The sequence below is a fragment of the Lolium perenne genome, chromosome 6 (assembly GCF_019359855.2).
Source record: "Lolium perenne isolate Kyuss_39 chromosome 6, Kyuss_2.0, whole genome shotgun sequence".
In the NCBI taxonomy this organism is placed as follows: domain Eukaryota; kingdom Viridiplantae; phylum Streptophyta; class Magnoliopsida; order Poales; family Poaceae; genus Lolium; species Lolium perenne.
Genome location: NC_067249.2, coordinates 5,243,081 through 5,251,407, shown reverse-complemented (window position 1 = coordinate 5,251,407; position 8,327 = coordinate 5,243,081). Strand labels below are relative to the sequence as shown.

Genomic DNA, 8,327 nt, shown 5'->3' with positions numbered 1-8,327 from the left:
CTGCTTTTAACATGGCAGAACCTGCTGCACCTGTCCCTGAGTACCCGCTGTACGAGAACTAGGAACCAGTATCCCAGTAGAACCCTGTGTGGCTAGAAGTCTTCCGCTACCCAATAATCTGCGTTGTCGCTGCAATAAAACTCTGATAGAGGCCAAGATCATGTTGGATAAATAATGTATATACTGTTGTGTGCGCAGGTTGCGCGAGAGAAATACCTCTCCCTCTTGTTGTAATAAAGAACCGGTTGGATTCCGCTGACTTAATATATATTGGTTTTGTCTTTGTTTACTAAGTTGTCACATTGCCCGTGTTCCTAGGGTGAGAATGTGAGATATCTCAATCAGTGGGATTGGGGTGTCGCAAAAGTTTTCTAATCTTTATTTTTGAACAAAAAGTTTGTGATCTAAGAGAGCTGTCAAAATCTCGAGGACTCGGATGCTATTCAAAGATGGAGAAAAATGACCCGCTCGCCGTACTGAGCAACATGGCCTGATCGCTTCCTACCTGAGCCCACCGTTCTGGCGACTCGGATGCTATTTAAACTAGTTGAATACCCGTACGTTGCTACGGCTTATTAACATTTATAAGCATAAATTATACATACATAACCATGTATATATAAAAGATATGCACATTGTATTAAAAAATAAATATGTTTGCAACCATTACATTTTGAATAAAAACACTAACAACTTTCTGACTGGCATGGCGCGGTGTGTTTTGCAAGAAGTTCCACTAAAGCAAATGCTTCCAAGCCACATGAGCATGCCCCCATCTCAAAAGGAAAGCAAACATGCGCGCATGTGAGTATGTGATCAGCAGATGCTTCTTGTTCCTTGCACGTCTTGCTATACCGTGTAAGCCATTTAATCAGGATCATTCGTTTGTGTGGGGAAAACTTGAAAGCTAAAGAAACAAAATAGTACAGTGTACAAGCAAAAAGAGATATATACTTTCTGTGTCACATGCTTCTGCTTGCAAAAACGAAACACACAAACATTCTAGCCAGGAAATTCCACCCTGCAGCTCGACCAGCGATGGAGAAACAGTTTGCATACAAACTTGAAAGTTTTTCGAGAATAAGAAGAACAAAAACAGCATTATTATAAAATTTTAAAATCATCAAATCCTTGTGAATTTTGACAAACGAAAGAATCATATACACAAGACACTATTGCTCTCAGCTCATGTTCATATATACGCAACGGCAAACACACGTGGACGCAGCTCGGTTACTGGCCGCCGGCGTCCTGCGTCCATGCCCATGTGCTCCAGTGCCTTGCCGACGAGCGCGCAGAGGCTGACCGCGTGTCGGCTCACCCCGGCGCTGACGGAGAATACGTGGAAGCACTCCAGCTCCGACATCGTCTCCGCCACGCGCCGAAGCTCCCCTCCCATTCCCGCCGCCGCCATCAGCTCCGCGAACGCCGAGGATGAATCCATCCCCAGCATCCCGATCACGAGCTCCACCGTGAACCGTCTGATCCGTGGCACCTTGATCGAAGGGCTGCTGTACCACGCCAGGTCGTGGACCAGCCTGTTGACCATGTCCACCTCGCTGTCGCCGGCGCGGCCGAGGTGGTGGGCCAGCTCGTGCGGGCCCATCCGCGCCGTGAGGCCCAACGACACCTCCAGCCGCCTCGACTTCTTGCGCAGCACCGTCGCGGCGCCGGAAGTGACGGTGGCGCGCAGCTCCGTAAGTACGCGGCAAGGTTGGTGAGGATCCTGGCAGCGCCGACGCCGATCGCGTCGTCGCTGAGCGCCTCGATAAGATGGCCGACGACGGCGGGCGCGGCGTCGAGTATCCGATCGCAGTTGCGCGGGCTGTCGAGCGCCAGCATGGCGAGCGCACGCCGTCGGCCTCGTCTGTGATGCCTGGCCGGAAGAACATGGCGAGGAGGATGAAGACGACGCTGCCAGTGCCGCCGATCTTGTCGCGCGCTTCCTCGTCCATGGCGAGGCGGGCGAGCACCTCAGCGCAGAGCCACTGCAGCTCCAGGTGGGCCCCGGCGTGCTGGAGCACGGCCCGGATGTTGCTGACCGTGAACATGGTCTCCGCCACCTCCTTCCGCACGACGCACTGACGACGGCCGTGGATGATGAGGACGACACACTGACGATCGCAGAGAAGTCGATGATCTTGTTAAGGAGTCCGTGGGCGTTGCCGATCTTGCTGCAGTTGTCATGGTCGTGCGCGAGCTTCTTGATGATGAGGAGGCCCAGCAGGCTGCACTCCTCGAAGGCGTAGAGCAGCGACGACCCCGTCTCGATGGTGCCTGGGACGCCGGCGACGCGGAGCGCGTTCCGGTTCTTGCGGGCCAGCTTGGACACGACGAGCGCCGCCGACGCCCTCGCCCCGGCCTCCACCGCGCCCTTCCAGTTGAGCATCTCCACCAGTCGCTCCATGACTGCCGGCGACGTGCCGACCCGGCGCAGAGCGACGTCGCCCAGCCACGGGCTCCCGGCGATGTTGACGAGGATGCCGACGCGGATGCGCAGATGGGCGTGCCGAGGAAAGATATATTAATTACGATTACCGCCTATTAAATGATTGTGATTGATTAATTAACGCCTATTAAGTAATTACCGTGATTACCGTAGTTTCCAATTATGAAGGCAAAAGTGCAAAGTGCAAAGTGACGTACCAACTTCAATATAATGCTAGTACTAGTATAGACTAGCATGACTAGCACATTGCCCGTGCTTCGCTACGGAATCATTTTTTCGATAAAGAAAAAAAAAAAGTATTGCGGAATCATAATAATAACAATATTTACTCCATACTAATACAGAATCCCGAGGACTCTTGGACGCCGAGGGCCACCCCCACTGCATCTAGGCTCCAATATGATTACTCTCTTCTTCCCGGTTTTGAAAAAGTATTGCGGAGATATTTTAAGAATACACATGGTCAATTGTGTTTTGCGCGGAAATGCTCTATTAAAGAAGTCTTTAGATTGGCTGATATTTGCTTACCATGCATGGACAATAATATATGGACAAACATGTTTTATGTTTATAAAATAGAATGAACATGATTTGTCGTCCTCAGTATCCAGGCTGATGCCAAGGTGCATAGCCTCCTTCATCATCGCCAGAACCAATTTGTTGTTGTCGGTTCTCTGCTCCAAGAAATCTCATGGTTACAATTGTGTGTATTAATTAGTGGTGTCTGTGTGTTCATTTTTAGACAAATGCAGATTGTTGTAAATCATAACAGATGTAGCTGCTCAAATATTTTGAGGAAAATATAATGAACCATGAGCTGATTGAGAAGTTGATCCCATTAGTATAGTACTGGATGTGTATGATGCGAAGATGCTAGAGCTGCCTGACCAACGTATCATCCGCGGATTGTACTCATGTAGCGATTTCAATTAACTGTATAGCTGCAAGTGCAGAAGTCCGTTTTTTCGTCAGCGTGGAGGGCGCTACCAGAGGTCCCGCAATAGCTAACTGGATTTGAGAAATGTCATGACCGAAAATTGCCTCACTGCTTTTGTGACCTCTGAGAAAGATGCATCAATTTTTATGTTTGTAAAATCAGATGGAAGGGCCTCCCACTCGGCTGTTCCGTGGTGGTGCAGTATTTCGATTGGGCTTCAGATAATCTCTCCATCGTCCATTTGACGACAGAAAAATTGGAATTCTGATACAGATAGCCTCTGCTCGGCAATTCGGCATACTTCGCCATCACCAAACCAAGCCACGCCATCGTCGTTTAGCCTCCTTGCGAAACAAATCCCCGCCGCTGGTAATCTCTGAAATTACTGTAATATTCCACAGCTGCGCCATGGTCACCTGGCTCGACAACGTATAGAGCAAGAGCAACAATAAGCTTCCCCCCAGGAAGTGAGGCCACCCTCGTCGGCGCTGGCCACTCCGCACATGCCGTAGGGGATGGCCACCCGATCGGGATTCATGAACGAGGGAGATTTTGGGTGGCGGCGGATTTCCCCTCGACTTCCAGGTGGCGGCAGAGTAGGCTATCTCCGGCGGCGGGGACGGCCACCGGATTGGGAGCGGGGGAGATTTTGGGTGGTGGTGGAGTTCCCCCTCGATTTCAAGGCGGCGGCAGGCGGCGGATACACGGAAAATAAAGTGTATATGAGTTCTAGTAATTTTCTCGTACAGGAGAGCTCGGCAACGACCGATCCGACTTTCACGGGACGTTTGGCTGGATTGCCCGAAGACCACGACCAGCACGGCTTGGATAGAATAGATTAACGTGCTGGACTCCAACACAAGCACGCATCCTTGTTGACGGGAGAACCGTAACCGGCCGGTTTTTTAGGGATCGTGCTGCTGGTTTTTTTTGACGTACGATGATTCTTTTACGCACGACCACCACCGATTGCAATTTAATAGGTAAGATAACACTTGTGCTTCGGTACACCCCCTCCCCAAACTCAAACACAACAATGGGCTGTGATCGCTCCGTACCCTTTTATAACTAAAGGCATGATTGTCTTTAACTAATTATTAAATCAATAATTAATTCGTATGTGGCGTTTGCTCCGGTACAACCCCCCTAAACTCAAAGCAAACTTAAATACTGTTGACTGCCAAAACCCACCGGCGGGCAGCGACTGTCAACACGGTAGAGCCGGGAAGAGCCTAGAGCTGCGGCTGGCTGAGACCCCTCCGAGCGACGGCCCGCAAAGCTCTTCTGGTCACACGTCCGATGCGAAGTGCAAGGGCGTGCCACCTGACCTATACCTGGTCAGGAAGGTGATGGAGATGCCTCGCTTAATTTCCTGCATGGCATACACGTAAACATTAAATACGAGCCTCGATCGGCTCTCAGGTTATCCTGTGAATCGGCTCAAGGAGCCGATCCACCCATGATTCTTACGGGGTGCACGAATATATGGTGGTCCTGCTTGATCAAGATAAAGCTAATGAGATCTACGACGATTTAGGGTTTTCACCGCATAATCGGATCATCCTACTCCAGGTTGGGCCTCGCGGCCACGCACGGTGATCGTAAGCCGATCCTAAACAAGGCCTAAAAGCCAACATGAAGTTGATCCCCGGAACATCCTGTTTAGGACTTGCGAACGACACCCTACGTGCCGCTGGATCCTCCACCCCTTCGTAAGGCCTAACTATTGCAGATATTAAACTAATCCTTGCAGAGCAAGGAGCAATCGTAACGGATCAGATCTACTAAATAATGATCAAGCGGGGTGCCGCCCCCACACCTGAGATGGGTGTGAGGGCGGCTAGACATGCAAGGGTTGCACTACGCTAGCATGTTACGCGAAGAACTATGCTAACCCTAACACATCTACGATAACTACGTTGCTCGCCATCAACAAGGCTTCAGTACGAGCAACGCATGAACAACGTGGAGCTTGTGCTGCCTAGATCGCAAGATGCGATCTAGGCAGCATGTTGCTTACCGGATAGAAACCCTCGAGATGAAGGAGTTGGCGATGCGCCGAGATTGGTTTGTTTGGTTGAACGTGAGTTGTTGTTTATTCCATAAACCCTAGGTACATATTTATAGTCCAAGGGACTTTCTAATTCAGGCGTGCACCTAACCGTGCACGGGTAAAACTCTAACTTCTAACTTAAGATACGATCTAATAAATTACAGATACAAGGGCAAACTAGCCCAAACTTGGTACACAAGGCCGATTCACGTATTTCTTCCATGCACATATCTTCAAGCCCATATTGATCGCGGCCCACCTCTGACTCGGTCAAATTCTGGTGATAACACATGCCCCCCTGGTTTTGGAATTGGTAATTCCAAAATCACTCTGCTTTCTTTCGTCGGGTCATGTCGTGGCAGAACCGTTGCAGTATCCTTCATCATGATGCCTTGCCTTCTCAACTTCTCCGCGTGATTTGGCAGTTTTTTTTTTCTTTAGGCACCACTTCCTCGGAAACTGCTGTGGCATTGAATTTCCACTATATCCCCTTTTATTTAACCGCTACGAACAGTTCTCCTCTGCATCTCCTTTGCATTAGCACTCCAAAAGCCCTCCTGCGCCACCATGTCTTCTTCCTCCTCTGCCCCATCGGATCTTGCCAGCCAGTCCTCCACGTCCCGTGAGCCGACGCCGGAGTACAACCCGGCGGAGGTCCACGCGGCCAACACCCGCCGCGCCATTGCGGCCGGGGAGGAGTCTAGCCACGACTTCTCCATCTGGTCAGAGGACGACAAGTCCCTGACCGACGGGGAGAGCGACCTCCGCTTCCTCGCCGTTGGGGAAACGGAGGAGGAGAGCGACGACGACAGCTTCTCCTGCGACTTCACCTCTCCCGAAGAGGAAGAGGAGGAGCAGGAAGAGGAGGAGGATGACACCTCCTCCGACGAGCCGCCGGCCAAGCGGTTCTGCCCTTGGCCGGGCAACCTCAGCGATTTCGACAGCGACGATGACGCTGACGAAGAAGATGAGGACAATGAGGGCCCGGTCGGCGGCCACTGGAGCGACGACGAGCCCGCCGGAAGCAGCGCCGATAGCGGCGACGACGGCGACGACGAGGGCAGTGACGGCCCGTAGATAGGACCTCTAGAATAGGGCCAGTAGTAGTAGATGGGGCAATGTATCCCCTAGTATTTCCTTTTGAGAGCAATCAGCTCTTTATGTAAGAAATCTCGCCTATCAATGAAGAACTTTTCCCCAATTTGATTTTGCCGATTTCCTTTGAGCTTAATTTAGCCGATTCCTTCTCATACTGACCTTGCCGATTCGCCCCCTTTGCCAATGCGTAATGAGCCGATAGCAACGCATCAGTCCTTTGAAATTCACCCTTCCCTTCTTCAACTGATGATTTTCTAAATCTGGTGGATAATGTAAAATTCTTCAGGAAAACCTTTGAATCCTTCCAACCAAACCCAATGGTCCTCTTCAATACTCATCATTTGTGAAGAAGGTTGCAATGAAAGATCAGCCGATGGTATCCCAATCGGCTCTTTGAACAGAACAAGACAGAGTATCCACCAGGCCTGCTGCCCCCCGAGCCTTGCTCGAGGCGAGAATGTCAGAGAGAATGCGCCAAAGCCGATCCCCTTTCTTCCTTAGACAGCCGATATACCCCTTCTGTCAACACGGCTGAACTAATATCAACAAGAAGTCTCAGGAACCCGGATCAGCTTGAAGCAACTTCCATTGTTTTACTCCTGCGACAAGGCACCACAGTTGGCCGGGATTTGGTGGAGATTCAGTAAACCTCGCATAATTCCACTAGAGTCGATGGCTGCGCATCGGCTGCTTCTCAATTCTAAAGTCGATGCCCTTGCATCGGCTGTCCAAAAAAAAAATTTTTACTGGCCTATCGGCCCCCAATATTTCTTTGCACACATGTCCTCCTGCATCTGCTCCCAAGTTCATCGTGTTTAGGTGCCCCCCGAGCCGAATCTATCAGGGAATGGCAGATATCGGCTCTGTAATTCGTACGTCGGCTCCGGTAGGAACTAGGACGAACACAAGCAGAACATGTGGTGAGGATAATTTTGGCCGATTGCTGGAATCGGCCTCCATATCTATTGGAGCGCTGACTGAAGGTTCTGTAATGTTCCTTCATAATTCTTGGGGCCGATCACAAGGATCAGCCTCGCCCGATTTGCTCATTGGTTTAATTCTGCTACTCGGTCAGGCTGGATAAAACCAACCCAACTTCTGACTTTATGCGCTTGCTGTCGTCCACCTTGAGTGCATCGTAGAGTCGTGGAGCACTAAGCTCTGTCGGAAGGACGAGCACCATGTTCGTGCCAGCCGATGTTTCATCATCGGCTTTCCTTTGTTTGGGGCGCCATTCCATTTTCCGTGGACGACCCTCTTCATCCAGGGTTCGCTGAACTTTCGCAGCCAGATCAGGCCGTGCCTTCCTTAGCGTATGCAAGTACAACCTTTCGGCTTCCTCCAGGCCGCGCAACCGCTGAACCCTGCGCTTTTGGGAACGGCTGAGTCCGTCAGGGCACCACCTTGGCCGGTGGCACCTGTCTTCTTCTTCTTCTCCCTCATCTTCCGAATCCTCGAGATCTGCCCAACGAGGTGACTCAGCGCGTTTACTTTGTGGCGGGAGAGGCCCTAGGCGCTTGAACACAGACACGTTGGCTGCCTCCTTCTTCTTCTGGTTGCATTCTGGGCAATTGCCGATTGTGGGCAATCGGCTCATTCCTGAATCCCAGCAGTGTCTGAAGAAGGTGCAGTCCCAATGCCTGACGTTGTCATCTTGCTCCCTTGATTTTTCCGTGGCACGGCGCTCGTGCTCCTCCTCATCGCGATCCTGCCGACGATGTCTTCTGGCTTCTCTAGCGTACGATCCCTCTCATCATCATAGCTGGACTGTCGGCGTTGGTCATACTGCC

At 51.0% G+C, this 8,327-nt stretch overlaps 1 pseudogene; it reads right to left on the bottom strand.

Annotated features, from left to right (window-relative positions):
- Window positions 1–1,139: 1,139 nt before the first annotated feature.
- Window positions 1,140–2,503, bottom strand: LOC127310845 (uncharacterized; annotated as a pseudogene).
- Window positions 2,504–8,327: the final 5,824 nt, after the last annotated feature.